Below are 21642 nucleotides of genomic sequence, written 5' to 3' on the forward strand. Positions count from 1 at the left end.
TTTCTTTTCTCAGTGAGAAACAGACAATACAAACACACATGTGCACATGAATGTATATACACACAGACCAACATAAACAAGACAGAAAACTAATTGACATGTGTTTTATTTCTATTCATTGTAGACACTAATTGGCAAGAGTAAAATTATACACACACACACACACACACATATATATATATATATATATATATAGAGAGAGAGAGAGAGAGAGAGAGAGAGAGAGAGAAAGAGAGTGTGTGTGTTCTGTATTTCAAAAACAAAATGAGATACATGATTATTAATCTATTTAAACAATAATACCTAAGTAAAACAGAATGTTTAGGATAATATGACCTTTATCATATGGTGAGTTTTGTTTTTGGCGAGAGGGTGATTGCTTGAAAGTTCACAAATCATTTTCTTAATAAGACAAATTCTTTGTCTATATAATTAAGCAGCTTTTTAATAATGACTTGTTCAAAAGAAGAAATGCCACTAAATGCTAGGTACCTCACTTCACACTACATAGAGTATAGCATAGCAAAGGCTAGACCTGGTCCCTGCCTTCCTGGATCTTAGAGTCCAGTAAGAAGGACAAAATACCAGGATTTACAAACATGATAAAGGCCATGGGGACATTTAAGAGACTGAGGCCTGAGGCGGTGGGAGACTTCTCTGCCAAAACCACTTGAGGGACAAACTGAAGTTAATTACAGAAGAGGAGAGAGCAGAATTCTCCAGCCGGAGAAAGTATGAGTGAGAAGGGAAGGAAAGCTAGGGTGGCTGAAAAAGAAAACGAAGCCTGGAAAGGAAGGCAGGGAAGTGACTTTGATGGACATAAAAGGCATGTTTGGATTCCAGCCCAAGGACAATGGAAACTACTGAAAGATCTGAAGCTGTGGAGGGGCTGTTAGAATGGTGCAAGAATGTGGGCGACACTGTGTCACGGCAAGAACAGAGGCAGGAAGACCAGAGAGGCGGCCATTACCATAACCCAGGCAGGAAATGATGGCGACGCGGCCCAAGCACCTGGCAATGATAATGGGGAGTGAACAGATCCAAAAATATTTGGTTATTACACATAAAATTGGATATGTATGTGGGTGATGGAGAGAGCACTGTCAAAGGAAATGCACAGGACTCCGGCGTGGACGACCTGTTAGATGAGGGTGTCTTCATCAGAAATGAACACTGGAGGCAGAGCTTCCTGGGTGACTGCACGATGGGTCTAGAGCCCTGTGAAAATTGTGGCTGAAGATGAAGATTTGTTTTTTGTTGCCATATAGACCTGCAGCATCCGAGATGGCAGTCACTACTAGTCACACGGTCCACGGAGCACGTGGGATGTAGCTAGGCCAAATTAACATGTGCTATATCTAAAATACATCCTTGATTTCAAAGAAATCCATATGAAAAAAGGAATGTTGGATCTCGATAATTTTTATATTGATTATAATACTTCTAATATATCAGTTTAAGTAAAATATATGTGATTCAAATAGATTTATTTTTACTTTTCACTTTTAGAATGTGGCTTGTAGAAAATTTAAAAATACTTGTGAGGTTTGCATTGCGCCTCACTACATTTCTGTGGGGCATCACGGATGCAGATAGTGACTGAAGTTCGGAAGAGTAAAGAAGAGCATTAATGATGGCGTGGCCTCTGATGAAGCCGCAGGTTTCATTCAGCACACGCAGGGCAGGTGTGAAGCACATGTGGGGCAGGTGTGATGAGCTGAAAATGTGGAATAAGCTGCGGAACGCAGGGTCACGTGGTAACACAGAAAACAGAAAAAGCACAGAAGGTGGACAATAAGGTCAAATTCTGTTGGGCGGTCAAGTAAGAAAAGGACTGAAAGGCATATTTAACTAGACCACAAAATAGATGGTTATTAAAATACTAGTTCATGAAAAAATATATTACTATAATTTAATTTTCCTGCATTTTATATATATGTTCTGTCAAACTTCCAAATTCTCATTGCGTTGCCTTCCAACTGGCTTATTATTTTAAATAAAAGCTTTTCATTATTAATTAAACCATGATTCTCACCACCGCCCCCCAAAAGCTCCTTCAGTATTATCTGAAATCCCTAATACATATTGTAACTGAAAATAAATCAAAGAATAGGGAGAAAAATCTCTACTGTTTTCAAACTACATTTCCTTTCACCCCATGCTTCTTCACTATAATTTGCTGATTTAGATAATCTCTAAAATTCTGCAAATTCTAAAATTATATACTTCTATTGCTTATTACCTCAAAATTCATTCCTTCTTCAATAAAGTCAGTATTCTTCTAAGATATGGTGGCCTCGCTAAATGTATTCACTGTGAATAAATGAAAATCTGCATTTTTTTCCCTACTAACTTTCCCAAAGCATTTATTCAACAAATATTTACCAAGAGCCTACTATGTGCCCCACTGGGATACAGACAGCAGTGAACAAAACAAAGTCCCTTCCCTCACGGTGCTTCCAATCTAGTGGTACTGAAATAAATACTATTGTTTCATACTAATAATAACAATAAATAATAACCATAATAGCAGCTGTGGTTTATAAGGCTTATTACTGTCCTACCTGCATCACTGATTTACTTATTTGATGCTCACAATTAAGTCATGTGTTAGGTCACACCCATTAACCTGTTTAACAGATAAAAAAATAATCAAGACAGAGCAGCCAGTCCTCAGGCCACACAGTGCTTGTGTAAACGTCATCTCTTGGCTGGGGATCTAAGTTACATTCCCCCACCAGCTGTATCGGCCACGAACCTGATGTTACAGCACACTATTCTCCGGCGCAGCACCCACCACGGCGGCACTGTGTGGTTCATGGCTGATTCACCTACTGTTCTATACTCTCCGTGAAGACAGGGATTGTATCTATTTTTATAACCCCAGTACCCAGAAAAATACCTAGAATATAGGAGACGCTCAGAAAATATTAGTTAAATGAAAGAAAGTAAACTATCCATTCAGGCCCAAACTTTTATTTTTACCAAAGAAAAATCTGTTATCCTTGTCTGCCTTCTTGTGTAGTGCAGAATAAACGTAACTGTAGCTTCCCAGGGTCATCATTATGAACTTCTGAATTTCTGTGCTTGGTTGTAAATGCAGTGATGCCATCGGGGAGCTAATGAGGTTTATAGGGTCGTTTGCCTGGATAACAGATAGCTCCCTAATTGCTGTGCTAAGTGCTTGTAAGGGTTTTAATGTCCCAACCTACCACTTTCGATGTTTGCTCTCATCCCCTAATTTGTTGCTAATATATAATAATCCAAGAAACCTGATACTTGTTTATTGGCCTTATCAAAATGGTATGAGTTTTAGTGCAGAGACTTTGTTATATCTGTTCTATTAGAATGACTTTTCTCCCTTTTTCCTTTGGACCTTTCAACCATTTTCAAGCCTTAAGGTTAACTTGTTACTCTATTTTACCACTTAAGGCAATGTTACCAAGCATAAGGAAAATAACTATGAAGAGAACTGAATAGCTGAACATGTACTAAATTAATTTACCTATTTGTTACACAGAAGCAGCAACAACTTTGAAAGGCCCAGAGGGGATCTTCCTTACTATTAACCTGGACCTTGACAGGATAAAACAATGGTTTTGGAATGTGTCACCTTTCGCTGTATAAAATTCTATGACAACTATGCAAAATAATATTCAAAGTTATTTCTTCTTCAGTGATCATTTTATTGGCCTACCTCTACATTCTTTTTCCTGGGTTCATTATGTCTCTCTTGTACTATAACCCAAGTTGAAGGTATAACAACTTTCCAGGGACAGCTCAAAATTTTGTCTGTTGGAAATGTTAAGGTCAGTTAGAAAACAAGCCTAAAATAACAGAAATTGTGCTCAAAGAAGGAAGGGCATATGACCAACGTGTACCATTTTCTTTAGGGGAGCCGCATAAGGGTTCCTAAAAGAGCCCAATGACAATCACTGCCCTTTTATGAAGGCTCTGTTGGTTGCTTGGGAAAAGGGTTCAGAATGAGCACTTTTCCTAGTGTTTACAGCATCTGATTTTTTGTTGTTGATGTTACTGTATGCCGAGCAATAGTCTAGTTGATTTCATGACTTCCATTTTCCATTAGGCACTTTCTTGTTATTTGATAAATTTCCTTGAATCCTTAGAAAAGTGTAAAAGAAAGGTTAATGGTGCATGTTGTTAGCATCAAATAACACTACAGTATACGGCACCAAAGGTAATGTTATGAGGCCGAGGGAAGACATTTGGAGGAAGAAAAAATATATGAACATAATAAAATAGAGGAAATATGCAAACCAGGGTCCTGTTACATAAGTGGCAAAATAAACCAAGTGGCCTCAAATTACAATAGTTTTTTTTTTCCTGAAAGACAAGTACCTTGCCATAGAAATAAGAAACACTTATTGCTTAGAACTTCAGCTAGCATTGTGCTAGATGCTTTATGTTCATTATTTACTCGAGTCTAACTTGGGCCAGGGCATCAGGCACTGTGCTCATTTTAAAGATGAGAATTCTTAGGTGGAGAAAGATCAAACTACCCAAGAAACACAATTACACCGTAGAGAAGAAGGTCGGTTTGACTCCAAGGTTAGTGCCCTTGCATGTTGACCCTTTGGAAGTCATCTGTACTCTCATTTTCCATTGATCGATATAGGAATTTCCAAAAAATTTCAGGTGAGGGGACTGGAACCCCCACATTCATATTTATAATATATGAATAAGACTTTCAATTGTTATATACTTGGATAGAAAAGGCCAACCACATACCCTTTACTTAACTTTTCAAATAACGAGTACTAATAGATTAAATGGGAAAGTTCAAAGATTTAGAAATATCTCTTAAAAGGATAATTTTTGTTTTAAATTCTTAAAATCAATTTCAAAATTATACCCTCATTCATGCTATGCCATTTTCTTGGACTACTGGATTAGTCTCCCAACTAATCCTCTCAAATATTTTTCACATAGCCACCAAAGTAAAATATCTAAAATACAAATTTAAAACTCTCTCCTCAAAGTTCTAATCATCTACAGAACACACTTTAATTTTCTTGGAATAAAATGCAGGCCCTCGGTGGCTGGCACTGGTCACGCGTCTTAAAACAGCTGTGAGCTCAAAGGCAGGAAACTAACAAGTTTTATTAGTTCAATAAATGTTTATTGAGATGAATTAAATTAATAGCTTTAAACTTGGCACAAAATATCCTTCTATCCTTCTATTGTTCTTTTACATATTTCATTCCTTTTTTAACCCATCCCGAAAGAAACTATGCATCTCTGCCAACGTATCTGGTGTGCTATACAGTGTATTACAAAAGAAAAAAAAAAATTAAAAAAATATTATTAAAAAAAATCCTTACCAGGCTTGTGTTTTAATGTTTCAATGTTTTCAGTTAATACTTAAGAAGAATTGCATGTGAAATCCAAATCTGTTTTAACGATGATGATTTTAGATTCTAGGCTAACTTATCTTTTCTAACATGCAACTTTCTCCTCTTCTCACTGGTCAGGGTCATCTTCTACTTCACCCTTCAGTGGACACTCCACCTGCCACCCTTCTCAGCAGTGGCTCAGGGCAAGAGCCCTGCACACACCCAGCCCTGCTGCTCAACGATGACCCTGGCGAGGCTATCAATCACCTGAGGACAGGGACAGCATCTTGTTGGCTTTGTGTCCCCAGCATCTTGCTAAGGCAGTTGGCAGGTGATCAGTAAAGGCTTGCTGAGTAAATGAGTGAATAAAAGAGCAAATAAATTGATTCACGGTCCCCAAATCTGAGTCTAGGTTTCCCCAGTCACAAAAGGGTGGTAAATGCCACCTAAAAGGTCCAGACTTAGTACTTGTAGGTGATGTTACCACCTCATGGAGGCATTCTCAAAATTCAGTCTCATTCTTTTTTTTTTAACTGAAATATAACTGACATATAACTGATTTAGCTTTATGTGTACAGTATGATGATCTTCTAATATGTACATGTTGTGAGATGACCAGAATACGTTTAGTTCACATCCTTCACCATAGTTATACATATTTCTTCTTATGATAAGAACTTTAAAAGAGCTACTCTCTTAGCAACTTTTAAATATACAATATGATACTGTCAACTATAGGTAGCATGCTGTACATTACATCCCTGGAACTTTTTTTATCTTGTAACTAGAACTTTGTACCTTTTGATCCCCTTCATCCATTCTGTCCACCCCTCCCCCCCCCACACCCCCACTGCCTCCATAACCACCAAGCTGTTCTCTGTGCCTGTGTTAGTCTCCACTCTGTTTTTAAAGCCTTGGCTGTTCAACTACCATAAGATGTGTTTCCTCAGCATCCTAAACTCAGAATACTGAAAGGGTGGGTACTCTATGGTTGAAAAAGAAAGGAATTTTGGAATTTTATTCTTAAATAATCACTGGAAACACAGGTTCTTTATTTTTTCTGACTTACTGGGGGGAGATGGGCTGATAAAGAAATCGGACCCCTTGGAGGCCTCCATAAACCATGAAGATGGATTTTGTAACACTACTCCTTGGGGAATGGTGTTCTACCCATTTTCCAGGAGTAAAGTATTCTGGATTTCTGGATTTCTCAGTTTTTGCAAATCATGTTGAGAAAAAGTGATTTGTGGGGTGATAACTGATGGGGTGTTACCTTATACTTGATTTCTGAGGTCACTCAAGAGTATCTGCTTTCTCTTTTCTGTGTTAATTAAAGTAATAAATCTTAGCTTTACATAGAACTATGACAACATATATCCTTGTTCATCTGGCAAAAATGCTGCTTGGCATCTCTGAGACTCTGTTGAGCCAGGAGTGGAAACTGATGGTGACTCATTGCGGGTCTGCTGCTCAGACAGCCCTGAAAGGCCCCTACCCACACGTCACACTTCTGTGTATCTTTCCCTGCTGGCATCCCCGGCCATTAGAAAAGATGAGAAATTATGGCCATTGATCTCTATCTTATCCCTAAAATCAATCGGCAACAAGCTTCCTCCACAATGAGAGACCCAGTAGAGAGAAAACTATAGATTCTTCCTATCTTTAAAAATATATTGTATTTAAAGTTTTGGAAATGCCAAATGACCGGGTTATTTTTATTATTTTTTTAAAAAAAGTATAAATATGTAAATAATGTGAATGAGAAACTACAAAGCAAATCCCTGAAAAATAAAGATTCTTATAGAATGTGGTTTAAAAATGTAGAATTGCTGACAAGTTAACACGTTTTCTGAAATCAGTTAAAATATTAAGTCAAACTATGAATGAATACTAATGAGAGCACCAGAGGTGACAATGCAGGTCTTAACATTTAAAATATCTCCTCAGAAACTGTTTGCACAGGGTAATGAATCGGTTTTTACAAAACCAGAAAGATCTTACTTTTCTGCCTAAATAAGTAGACTTGACCTCAAAATGCTCCTAGGATATAATTAATTCAAATAACATATTTTAATATTTATCTATATTCTGATATATTCTAAAAAAATGTAAAAAGAGTCTTATAATACAAACACTAGTTAATTCTAAAATCCTATAAAATACACAGCTGAAGCTCCAGTATATTTTCATTAATACAAATTCATTTTAATTTTTAAATTATGGATATCCAGAAGAGTCAAAGCTAAATTTAGTTTGTCAAAACCACAATAAGAAACTGCTTCTCTAATAACAGAGGATTATTTAAAAATACCAACATAATATAATTATATATACATCTTCCATTTGTATATATATTTGTTATATGTAATGGTGGAAAAATTCCATGAGATACAGTAAATACAAGTGGTTACAAAAAAGAATTTACACAAAATTATACCATTTTTACTTTTAAAAATGTATGTACAGCCAGGCATAGAAGAGAGAAAGTAAAAATTGGAATTCCAAGTTTTCTACAATGAAAAAATGTGTTCTCCTTTTATAAAGTTAAAAATTATAGTTTTAAGAAAAATGTATTGTTCCCATAATTATAATCCTATATGAAAAGACCATCATTGCTATTCCAAACAACACTCTGTAGATGAGTAATAGATGAGCTACTATCACTCTTCTTTCTGACTTAATATGATTTATCAGGATTTTATTGTTTTATTGAACAGTTTCACCCTAGGCCAACCCATGTACTGTAAATAAGAAACCATATCCTAGTGATGTTCCATTGCATATAAACTGAGTTCTATTTAATAGCATCTTTCATTTAGGGATGAAAACCTCTTTAGCTGTCCTTTAAATATAGTATTACACAACTTGAAAAATTCTTACACAAATCACACATCCAAAGTTACATACCTGGACTATGTAAAAATTATTTTAAACCTACACAAATTTGCAAATATGCACTCATCCAATGAAGAGAAATAATGTTTTCAAAAATGAAATTTTTTTCCTAAGGATTATATTACCAAATGAATTACATTATTCTATAGGATAAATAACTGTAAAGGCATTTTTTCCAAACCTGTGCTAGACATTTTAAAATAAAAAAATCCTGATACAAAACAATAATAGAATGCTAATAATTATAATAAATATTTTTCCAGTGTTACTGGTACATAGAGTATCTCTGAAAGAAACACAATTTGTGAAGTTATTTTTATGAAAAATATGATAAAATTACACTATATATCAAATTATGAATGATGCAGATTCATCCTAAAGCATAGTTCCTTTGTAGAAATATAAAATTAAACAAATCTCTTGTAGCTAGGAGAAACTAACATGAGAACAAAAACATTACACTCCAAATTAGCAATGGAAATTAAGAAGTAATATAACTTTATGACAAGTTTATGTAATTAAAAATACTTCTATCACATAGCTAATATCACTAAATTATTTCAATAAAGGGGGCAATAAATTTTTAATGGAATTGAGAAAAATTAAACTACCATCTATTTAAATAATCAAAGGTTTAAAATAAGTTTGTTCCAATTGTCAGAAATTGTCTAGATATAAATGTTCTACATACGGTCAGGATTCTTCTCACTGTTTCCACACCCTCCACAATTTATCAGTAAGCTACCAGACTTCTCAAGGTGAGGTCAACGTACCTCTTGAGGTATGTGGGAGGTGCTGGAGATTAGAAGTCCCATGTAAAACTTTAGTATGTCACCTTAAGTTTACTTTATGAGTAAAATTCTTCAAAGAAAAATATTTCAGACAAAAGCATCTTCAAGCTTGTATTTATCATACATTTATCATACATACATTTCTGTTTCTCGGTCTTTCCTTATTCTATCTTTCTGCCCAGAACATCCCACCCTACCCCATTCCAACTCTTTTCCAGACCAATGACTGTTTAACTTCAATCTTGGTTCACCAGCCAGAAAAAAACTTTCCTGAATTTCCCGGGCAGTGCCTCTTGAGGTAGAACTTCCAAGGCACCTGGGGACAACAATACCAGCAGACCTGCCACAGGACAGTATCTTAAGGGTCTCCCCCCAATCCCCACCCCAACAGAGGAAGGCAGGGATGCCCTCTCAGCTGCCTACTATTAGCATGTCACTGGCAAAGAGCAAACTTTGTACAAACTGACCTAAAGCTTAGAGGTACAATGAGGTCACCGGGAGGATATTGGTAAACTACCCACTTATAAAGCTCCATTTTTAAGTATAACACTTTGAATAAAAAGGCTTATTGTCAGAAATCTAAAAAGAAAAAGTGAAGTTTTAACTTCGGAGATCAAATCCTCGTCCTGCTACCTGACCCTGGCCAAATTTGTTAACATTTCCAAGCTCTTTTGTCCTCATTTTTAAAGTGGGAACAGGGCTAATACCCACCACACTGGGCTAGAGTGTGTAGTAAGAGTCGTGTGCATAAAGTTATTAGTACAGTACCCAACAGGTAGTTAGTGTTTACTGAGTGCCACAGTCACACAAGATCTTGAATGTAAAAATCACATAATGTTCATAAGCAAATGTCAGATATACAGAACAAAACTCTTTTCATGTAAGTTAATAGCATGAAAAGAAACAAACTTAAAAGTATTTTATGTTGTACTTACCAAACGAAGGAAGTCATTATTGCTAGAATAATGAATTTATGCTCTCTGTATATTTGAGAAAATTTCAAACTATTTAAAATATTGGTGAAAACTAAAATCTGTTGTAAATGTACAAATGGTTTTGCAAATTCCACTAAATTGTGTGTCCTATACACATACTGCATACACACACACACACACACACACACACACACACACACACACATAAAACTTTGAAGAAAACTACATAAATGTAAAAAAAAAAAAAGTGACTCTCACTTGAAGATAGACATCTGTGAAACAGACTTTCCTAGGGAAAAAAGGAATACTTTTTCAGTAGTTTTATCCATATTGGCTATAGATTTCTACTGTAGTTTATCGAGCCACAGTTTTCTACAGGTAAATACATTGGGAATTTAATATAAAAATAACTACTATCACTTGAAATTTGCTAAAGCGATACTTAAGACCCATATACAACTACTACATTATTTCACAAACCAAAATATCACTTCTTAAAGTTTCCTTATACTTATGGCAAATATTCTAACAAAAAACTCATTTATAAAAATGCTGTCATAATAGCATATGTGCATGTAAAAATAAAGTTCTGTTACTAAAATAAAAATGTCATTTTCCCATAGTTTTCTGGTCATAACTTTATAGCTCTGGTCAGATCTTCATTTGTAAATCCTTAAAACTAGAATCCATTTATTTCTGCAGTGAAAGCATTAATTTAATATAAGACAAGGCCATTTGTCTACTGAAACAGTACTTATGCTTTTAAATGTCATAATCCTCATCATTCTCTGTAGTGACAAGATTGAATACTAAGGTATATTTCCCAATATAAATTCATGTACTTTCAAATGACTGACTATAAGTATATTTTTATATAATAGATATCACATGAAAGTCTCAAGTCATAATTTTACCAAAGTTAAGTAAATATAATGCATACATATATTGCTTTGATTATAAAACATTTCTGTGATATCTAAACACTTTTAATTTCTTTCTAGAAGAATCTAGGAAAATGTTAACATGACAAACTTTTATGTGAAATACAACAAAACCTCCCAGGGCTTTTTTTTTATTTTATTTTATTTAACATTCATTATTTCTGCTAGCATGTTTATTATGTTGATTTTTCTGTTTATTAATTTCCATTAACTTTTTTCCCTTTTCAATTATCATTTAAAAAGAAAATGCAACAGAAGTAAAAGCCAGTTTAGTTCTTGGAATATTAAAATTAAAGGGCAAAGGCAATGAGGTTAGGAGAGAATCAAACAGAAATAAACACACTGAGATCAGTAATTTTTAACTTTTCAATTTGTAGACTATTATAATAAGAGAAAACCACAAACATCTTTAAATTATTAAAATGCACTGAAAGTGTCCTCTTTTAAGTGTTATATTTATTCAACTATGTAACCCCAATGCAAGGTAAACCTCTTATTAAAATATCATGCCTCAGTTCTTTGTTTACTAAATTTAAATTACATGAAATTGCTTAATCACTGAGATTCCAGAAGTGGTAGGTACTGGAATCTCAATGGAAAAAAAGGTTCCACTTTCGAGACACTCATAGCTGTACTTATATGACTCCATTAAAGTACCTGGCTAATAAGTTAATATTTAGTTGGCAATTTCCTTAAAACACGATAATAGCATACCAATAATAGTATCTCCATAAGCCATGTTTGATCCTGAAAAAGGGAAAGCACCTACAAAAACACTAAGTAATATAAAATGAGTTAAACTACAATTCACAGAATAGACTGCAAAGAAAAACAAAAAAAAATCCCAAAATATTATGTATGTGATTTACTTCTAAGCCATAAAAGACACCTATTTTTAAAGAATCATTCCTTTGGGTCATCATGCTAGAAGAGAGATGTATAAAGGAAGAATTCATGCTAGGAAAATATGATAAATGAATTGCTTTTGCTAATCTATAATTTTGGTCCAAATTCCTTACAGAGTTCTATTTTCTTTTCTTAACCATTCAACTTGGATATTATCCAAAAAGATCATAAGCCAGTTGTCTTAGAACAACTGCAGCCAACATCTGACAGAATGTGTTTAGTTTCTCTGTCTTACTCTCATCATCACTGGTATTTAAAAAAAAAAAAAAAAAAAAAAAAAAGCTAAACATTTAAACACCTCATCACCTGGATACAGTTTTTAGGATTTACTGAACCACAAGATTTTTACACATTCCTGATAGAAGTTAAGATTTTTATCTTAACTATAATTCTCACATCCACTTGTGTTACACATAGGATCTACACCTCCATATAGGGAGAGCTATATATTTACAAACTATCAATTAGATTATCCTGTGTGATTATGTAGGCTAGAGACAGGTGAATGTTCTGGAGGAGAGAAGGCAGCAAGTAGGTATGAGTGACAAACTGATGCACAGGGTCTCTGTGGGTTTGCTCTGTTCACTTCTAAGCAGGAAGCAAAAGCAGCGACATAAAGTGAAAGGAAGTTCTTGGTAATGGTGGTTGGGGAGATATGGAATTTTCAAGGCAGACTGTTCATGCCCCCAAATACTTCATAAGCCATTTTGCAAAGTCTTGGCACTACAAAGGCATTGTTTCATCCCCCACCCCCCGTCCCGCTTTACACTTATCATTTTGCTTATTTAGCATCAAGCACTGTACAGAAGAGCTTTATAAACGTAACAATAATTATATAATTAACACTATTAACTTATATACATATACACATAAGTATACTGCATACATGTTTATTCCACATAACAGTGTGTGCTTTCTTTAAACAAAGCCAAAAATAAGCTTCAACTGAAACTGGATAATTGTAACATAGGCCAAAATTCACATACTATGTAGCTGTAGTGAGTATGCTCAACAATTTCTTACTCTACCCTATGGATATTAAAGGGTCTTACTACAAAGCTAGAGTACTCACAGGAAAGGCAAGCAACTCAGCCAAAGCATGACGAGAACAGTATAAGCGAAATTATATTTTCTTCAGTAACAAACCCACTTTTCCCTAAAGAACTTTTAAAAAATATATCAACATCTGACTTAAAGATTAATCATCTCTGTTTGGATTTAGGACATGTTTGGTTTTAAACAGAATCATACTTTAGAATCACTGTTTGTTTGAAGCATGATTTCGCAGATTCTGGAATATTCCAATTCAAATAGTAATTGATTTTGTAAAAGGGAATTTTTACAATCTCTTTTAAGTGCTATGTTCAGGTATTTTAATAGCTTTCATGTATATTTCACCTTCATATAGTTACACAATGCTAACATCTTTTATAACACAACATTAAATAAGGATTGACAAAAATTGTAATGGCAAATTCTATTTTAGATGCATGAAGTCTGGGGCTCCCTCACAGACAGCCTCCTCAAGGATGCCACTCAAGCCTCATAGGACCTCAACACCTGGACTACAACTATCTACTTACATGACTTTCTCCCTTACTGGACTGCAAGCTGCCAGAAGTTTACAAATTATGGTGTATTTTGGCACCTGATCATAAATCTCTATTAAATAAAAAAAATAAATTAAAGTGATTCTTTACGGATGACCTTCTAACAGAAGGGATTTAAAGAACGCAAAGAGAATGCAAATCAAGAATACATTTTAAATGAAAAGTAAGGAATCTCTAAATTGACAGCCCACGGCAGTTACACAGGATCAATTTAGGTATGAGAATCCTCAACAAAATTAAAGTGCTAAACATTTAATCACTTTGAAGAAAAATCTCTAGACTACAATATTATTTTCTTAAGTGTAATGGAATTCAACATCCTGTAGATAACTCGGTTATGCGAACGTCAGTTATTATTACATGACTTTAGAGGGAGCTGTAAGTACAGATGGCACGAGCCAAGGAATGAGAGAAGCACAATGAAACTTGCCCCAGCAATGCGTCTGCAAACTGATGTCTTTAGAGTCCCCTGAGACTGTCCTTCTCCATCCTCAAACACTATGTAATTAATGGAAAATCATGGGCTCTGGTTTTAATCTCAGTCTGACACCTTATCATCTGAATCTTGGCCCAGTTAAATCTCTCTGGCTCACCATGTCTTCAATTGTTAAGTTTGCATTAATGCCACCTACCACAGGACTATTGTAAAGTGAACACTCACGACCCTGAGGCCCCTTCTTCCATTCTTTCAATGTGTATCTTACCTTTAATTGTTATTGAGGTATAGATGACCATGTTTTCTGAACCAAAAATTGAAGAACACAACTGGACTCATATTTAAAATATGTATTTCCTGAAAAATTCAGGACACATGATATGCCCCCAAGACTGTAAGCTGTTTGAACTACTTCCTTTTATTAAAAATCTTAATCTTTATGTCCACATTCGTCATTCTATTATTTCCATTCATTTACAGAAGCATATACAGTTGACCCTTGTACAACATGAATTTGAACTGCATGGGTCCACTTATACAAGGGTTTTTTTTTTTTCAATAAATATTGTAAATGTGTTTTCTCTTAGATTTTCTTGATACCACTTTTCTCTAACTTACTTTAATGTAAAAATACAGTATATAATACATATAACAAAAAAAATACATGTTAATCGACTACTTATCAGTGAGGCTTCCAGTCAACTGTAGTCTGGTAGTAATTCAGATCTCGAGGAGTCAAAAGTTATATGTGGATTTTTGACTGGCAGAAGGTCAACATCTGTAACCCTTGAGATGTTCAAGAGTCAATTCTATGTTCATCCCTGTTTTCACCTGTTCCAAAGTTACGGAACACTCGGCATTATGCTCTGAGACCAGAGCAGGGAAGAAATAGGCACAGTCCCCTTGCCATATGAAGTTTGCAATCTAGACTCTTGAGAGAGAAAAAAGTATTTAACCAAAAATTTACTGAAATAATTACAAACTGCGATAACAGCCATGGAGTACGTGAGAGGATACCCTGTCACAGGAAAACCAGGTTTGGCAGAGGAAGGGTAGACCAGTGAAGGAGGTCGGGAAAGGTCTATGAGAAATGTATACTTAAGAGGAGGATGGAAGGAAGAACATCTGGTCCCTGAACTAAGGATGCCACAGTGTTTCTGTTCACTCTTTCTTTCTACAGCTTTTTATTTTTTTTCCGTTAATTTCTTCCCCTTTTCGCGCCACAACAGCGGGGTATGGCTGAAAGGTGGCCAGGTTTTGAACCACGAGACCTAGCTCTGAGTCTCATTTGCAAAGGTAAACGACTGCTTTATTTTCCTGGGCTCGCTCTTTATAGTGGAGAGGACATCTGCCTTCAGCCTCCTCAGAGATCCTATGAACGAGGACTACACGTGAAATGACAGATGTCAAAGCTCTAAGTGACTACAGGGCTACATTAACAGTGTACACTTATTTTTCTTACTACATTTTTCCTTTTTCTTATCTTTTCTCTTTTCTTATCTTTAGTGGAATCTTCATTACTATTAGTTTCTCTGAAAAGAACAGACATCTCAGATGCCCGAAGGTGACACTGTTTTTTCGTCAGAATTTTGACCTGTCACAACACAACATGTATTCCTTCTGTTCTTCAGTCACTCATTCACTTACTAGACTTTCAAGATGTGTTTATTATGTAACTAAGTCACATGCAGTAGGGGATAGGATTTTAAAAACAAAAATGTGGCACTATTCAAAGTAACTAAAGTTAACTTTTCATGTATCTCTATATCAAGTCTCACCTCTAATTTCAAAGGAGTAAAATGTACTCCTGTCCAAACTACATATTCAAATAAAGCATCAATGAAAAAAGGAATGGTACATTAGGGATAAAAAATTCTTTGTGAAAATCTCACGTTTCAATATTAATACCTAATTAATTTTACTCAGTAATTACACTGTAACTCAATCACAAATCTTTACAATTAGTCATGAAAATGAATCTAAGTTTTGTAACTTCTGAGTACTGTGACCATTTAATAAGTTGATACCTATTTCAGTTTACTAATCTGTTAAAAATGACTGAAGAGTTAAGAGCTATATAAAGTTGTCATAAAAATGAAACTTCTATAAACATCAAATACAATGCTCAATACCTTTGTTCTTCCCTCCTCCCACTTCTTCTTTGACTGATAATATTGATTAAATACACCACACTGCTATACTTTGATTTGTTAAAAACAAAACATGCACTTGTTTCCTGCCCTTTGCCTGAATGACATACTGCTTTGGGGAACAGTGAAACCCACCAGTTTGGATTAGAGGGTTGGAAAATACAGGAATCGATTTTAAAAGAAATATTTAAGGAAAAGTAACTCCTTTGCTTTCAGGAATGGAAATTTTTTTGGAGCTATAATGAAATTGGCATGTTCCCATAATGGTTCACCATAAAGTGTAATGACACTGAGCCATACTCTGAAATTGCAAAGTGAAAGCAGAATTTACATTAGACGCCTCATTTATGCCCTTAATAATTATTAATAAGTTGTGTTCTTACAAAAACAAAAAAAAATTCCACTTAATAACAACTTCTGTATGCATAATACTATATGCATAATTTAAAAAATATTGCCCTTCTTTTATCTTTACAATGATTTCCTAAGTCAATGGGTATCATCATCATAAGGCATCACTGTCCAAAATCACACAGTAAGGTACTAGTAAAACCAGCTCTAGAATACCCATCTCCTTGGTTCCCCTGCCTGAGGGTTCTTTTTCGTGCTTAGATCTTTATGGCAGTTGATAAAGTCTATGAATCCCTTCTCAGAACGATGTGCTCTGTGTATGTGTGTGTGTGTGTGTAACTAGATTACATAGAAATTAGATGACAGTTATCAAAATATTGTAAGATGTGACATAGCAATGAACTTTATTAAGTTATTAAATAAAATCTAGCTGTAGATCTAAAAATATGTAATCTTAAAGTAGTGATGAATTTCAATATTTTGAGATATCTACAACAACCATTATGTGATATGAAAATATCTGTGATTTATGTCTGTCAGTGGCAGTCAGAGGCTGCCAATAATACTATGGTTAACTGCCTACATTTATGATAAAAGGAAATACTAAATATAGGTTAGATATTAGTGAAAATAAAAGTGTATTATTTTCCCCATTCAAACATACAAACTCCTGGAAATTCTAGCCACTGACCCTATTGGGACCCCTGCCAACTCTCACAACAGAGTTCACCACTTACATGATAGCCGTGGGAATTTTAAGGTGTTTCGATATATGACAAAAAGTCCTTAATATCAATATCAAGTTCTAAAAATCAAACAAAAAAGCCAGAAAACTGTTTCACAAAATCAAGGCTTTTACTGCCCAATTTCCACTAATCTTAATACTCTAAATCTTTACATAGATCTCTAAAAAGATTTCAGGAAATACAGAATTTTTAAAAAGCTCGTCTGCTGAAAACATACATGTTGGATAAATTTCCTTTGGTTTCCAAGTCAAAGAAAACAGTAAGATAGCTGGTATATCCACACGCAGGATACTAAAAATTAGGACGAGGGCCACACTCGTTTCCACGTCTCTTCCCAAATACCCATCTGCGCATTCTCCCCCACTGTGGGCACCTTGCCCCAAGAAGTTTGTGCACTCACTGCTTGCTCCCTGACTTCAGCATCATCCTGTACTCTATTTAGCACACTATATGATCTATTAACAAGTAAAAAAAAAAAAAAAAAAAAGCCCTTAAAAATTCAGAAAGAAAAGAATATAACATTCTATGAATCCAGTCTTGAATTTTATGACCTCCAAAGTTGCCCATTAAAAAATAATTTACATCACTCAAAAAATTCGAAAAAGTTCCAGTAATTATCTCTACATTTGAGTCACTGTCCCCCAAGAATATACCAGGAGACCTGGCTATACTACAAAGCTACCTAAAAAATTAGAGGTGGTTTTAATGAGTGCAAGTGTTTGAGCTGATACAGCAACTCAAATATTACACATAAACTTTCAAAATACTATAATTATTCTGTTGGTCTATATCAAATTAAATACTATCATAATGTTAAATCAACAACATCACCATTTAAATGGAAATTATAAATATTAAAAAGTTTAAAGTTACTCTCAAATAAACTGAAAAAAAAGTCTATTAAAATTCAGCTTGGGTTTAATATGAAAAATGTTAACGTACCAAAAGAATTCCAGTGAAGCAATCATGTATAAACATGGATATTAGCCTGAAATTTAAGACAAGCTGCTGGATTGAATGATGAGACCATCAGCTTGAGTTCTTCAGCTCATTAGCTTAACCACAATCCCAACCTAAAATCCATAAAGTCACAAAGGCAAATGTAATATACCTTCTAAGTTTAGAGAACTACGCAAATTTTTCATTATTCACATCATGAAGGATTTATGTTCAGCATTACTTTAGTGACAGTGAAGAGAGAACTAGAACAGTCTTTGAAGAAAAAATTAACTTTTTAAAAAACATTAAAAACCTGTTTTTCTTATGTTCAATGCCAACATACTGAAAAACAGAAATACATCCCTCTTGAAAACAAACATAAAAGCAAGAAACAAACTTTGCAAATGGCCCAGAATGCTTCCACAGCAAAGCAACACTTGGTCCTCCTCTATGTACCTGCCCCCCTGCTAGATTTCCTCCACCACCAGATGCCCAAACTAGGGCCCAGGTATCATCCTGAACTCTGTCTCTTCCCTGAATCCCCACCATCACTCACTCACCAAGCCCCACTGATGCGAGCTGTCTCCCAGATCCACCGTTTCGCCGGATGCCCTTCCTGGGGTTGTGGACCCTCCCCTCCCTGTCTTCCATGCTCCCTCAGACACCACTGCACTCAGACTTTTGCAGGGTCTCTTACCTCTCTGCGCCTCTGCACACTTCCTCTTTCATCTTAAGTCACTTACTGTGGGATGTGGAAGAGTTTTAACAGCAAGCACTCACTTCTTTGCTTGGGATGTACTTTAATATTAAGAAAGTGTTTCAACAGAATTGCTACCTCCTCAAAGAAGATAATTGAGGAAAAGGAATAGAATTCTGAGCTGCGTAGGCAGGTTTTAAATGTCAGGGTTGAACTTTAGCTCCCCCCAACTCCTCACCCCTACCTCTGCTATTTGTCATTACACTGTTATTACTATATCATTATTATTAATCACTATAATAATCAACCAACAATATATTTTTATTATAAATAAAATAAACATGATGCTTTAACATATGTAATCACTGGCCCCAGCTACGTGCAGCACAATGCGAGTCCTATTCATTCTATCAGTACATCATGGCTCATCAAACATGGGTGAGAGAGGAAGCAGCAGAAAGAGATCTGAAGACCTGATCAGAGTATACACTGGCATCAGAAAGGCAAGTGTGAGTAAAAGAAGCAACAGGACAACATAAAAGGCACAAGTGATTAGTTAGGAGATACGGACAAGGGCACCGCAGAAAGCAGTAATCTCCATTTGTAAGGCTCCTGCTCCACTTTGTCCAGTTTGATTTCCCAAAAGACACAGCCCTGTGGAGGCAGAGCTGCTTTGCACTGTACTGGGGATACTGACTTTCCTTTTGGTCTTTTCTGAACTTATTATATTTGGCTCCTTTCTGGTTCTATCCTATGATAGCTTAACTACACGCTGTAGAAATGGAGTCTCATTTTAGGATTCTTTGCAAGTAGTGGCTCTGGTCACGCTTGGCAATTACCTGTTAGCAGGGGAAAATTATTTCCCTTAATAGAGTTTATGCAAAAATGATCCGGAATGGATTACAAGGGCAAGTATCTAAATTGTGATTCCATACATGGCACCACATTAGTGATTTAATGTGGTTTTAAAATGTTTGCAACAATGGATAAAATGAAGAGCTCTTTAGAAATGTTGTTTAAGGTGCCCATAACATGAATTAAAAATAAATTAGAATACAATTTTATACTGACGTTTATCAGCCACCTTCCAATGCTCTTAATTTGCACTTTCCCCACACATATGATGACTACGGCTTTGGCCCACAGACATTTAAAGGCCCCAAATGGCAGCATTAACAGAAACATACGCTGCGCTCCAAGCATGAAAAATTAGAGCTGGACCAGAAAAATCAACTGACATAACTGACAACAGATCTGAAAACTGACATTTAAATACTTCTTCACCACTCAAGTATACTCATCATGCTTTCCTTTTCTTAAATCCTTTGTAGTTTCTCTAAATTTTAAGGCATGATCTGCCATTTTACTACAGCAGATAGGTTGTGCTCAGTTTGCGGTCACTATGCAAATCCTTATCTAGAGACATATATCTACTCCTTTGGCAGGGTCTTAATGAGCGGGCGACCAAACAAGCACAATAGTTTTGTAGAAAGCAAGGCAGCAGAGGTGAGCTACACTGAAAAAAGCAGTAAGACTGGCCTCTGAGCTCAGAGTTAGTTAGCTGTGCTGCTTGTCACCGTCTCTTCCTGCGCCACACAGAATCAGACACAATGCATGGGCACTGAGGGACACGAAGCCAGCACCACCGTTTCATAAGCAGTAACTTTCTAACTCAATAACGACGTGCTTTCTTGTGTACCAAGATGATGTGGCCAGCCCATCCACAGGGAGGCACGCACTTTTAAGTGTTTTCTAGCAGTGGTGATGGGTAGTTAGATTTGTCCTGTGGAGACAGATGGCCAGTGACAGGTGCAAGACAACTGGCCAGAGTCAGCCATGCAATCTGACCACAGAACACGGCAGAGCTCCTGCTTCCTGTGAAGGAAACCCGCACCTTGGACCCCCTGAATCCCATGACTGACCTGTTCAAACAGGCTAAGACGACACAGACATGAAAAAACACAAGAGTTCAGAGGGCATGCTGCTGTCTACTAAATACTAACTTTCCTATGGATCAATGTTTGGAGAAATCTCATCACAAATCAATTAAAATAATTTGACAGTAAAAACAAAAACTTTTCTAAGCATTGAAAATGTTGCGGCTTTATTTTTCTTGTGAATGTCTTCATAGAAGAATCACATAATTAGCCTTCCTATGTAACTGTTATTCAATACCGTGTGTGTGTGTGTGTGTGTGTGTGTGTGTGTGTCTACATTTGAAAGAAATAAATGTATATTACTTTGGGTAACATTACATGGAATGCTGTCAAAATCAAGGGGTTTAGGTAGGAGTTTCCCTAACCATGCAGTTTAATTGAAATAGATGAATGGGAGGGAGTAATGTAGTTTAGATATATGGAAAGAGACATGCCCCCAGTCTGGTACACATTAAAGCAGAAGAGTAAATCTTACCAATAAGTATTTTAAAATAAATTATAAACGTTAAACTCCCTCCATTATTGCATTAACACAAGGTTATTTTTCGATGTAGTTTCAATAGAGCACTATTTTTCAATAGCGCTCACGTACAAAAAATGCATGGTCACAATTTTAGTAGAAATATTTAAAGCCAGAAGTAAACTACACCTGCATGACGTTTTAGAAAACAAAGTCTAGTCTTCCAACCATAAGGTATTTGAATTAAGATCTTTCCTCTGATGAAACAAAATAACATTAAATATCATCCTCCATCTCAAAAATAATGTTCTATGGATAAAGTAGAAAGATGCCTCACTTCCTGAAAATCTCTTAGTGAATTAATGACAACTACAGACCTAGAATTCGCCATACTTTAACACGATCTCCTGTTTTTAAAATGTTATAGTCCCTCTCAATCATATGTCCTGTTAATATTTTCTTCAAACAAAAGCCCTGCAGTGACCACACTTTTC

The 21642-nt window shown here is 35.5% G+C and overlaps 1 protein-coding gene across 6 annotated transcripts in view; it reads right to left on the reverse strand.

The window, feature by feature from the left end:
• NR3C2 (nuclear receptor subfamily 3 group C member 2) overlaps window positions 1-21642 on the reverse strand; it is a 746291-nt gene that overhangs the window by 209152 nt on the left and 515497 nt on the right. The window lies entirely within an intron of this gene.

This window comes from Rousettus aegyptiacus, unplaced genomic scaffold (genome assembly GCF_014176215.1).
Source record: "Rousettus aegyptiacus isolate mRouAeg1 unplaced genomic scaffold, mRouAeg1.p scaffold_m13_p_16, whole genome shotgun sequence".
In the NCBI taxonomy this organism is placed as follows: domain Eukaryota; kingdom Metazoa; phylum Chordata; class Mammalia; order Chiroptera; family Pteropodidae; genus Rousettus; species Rousettus aegyptiacus.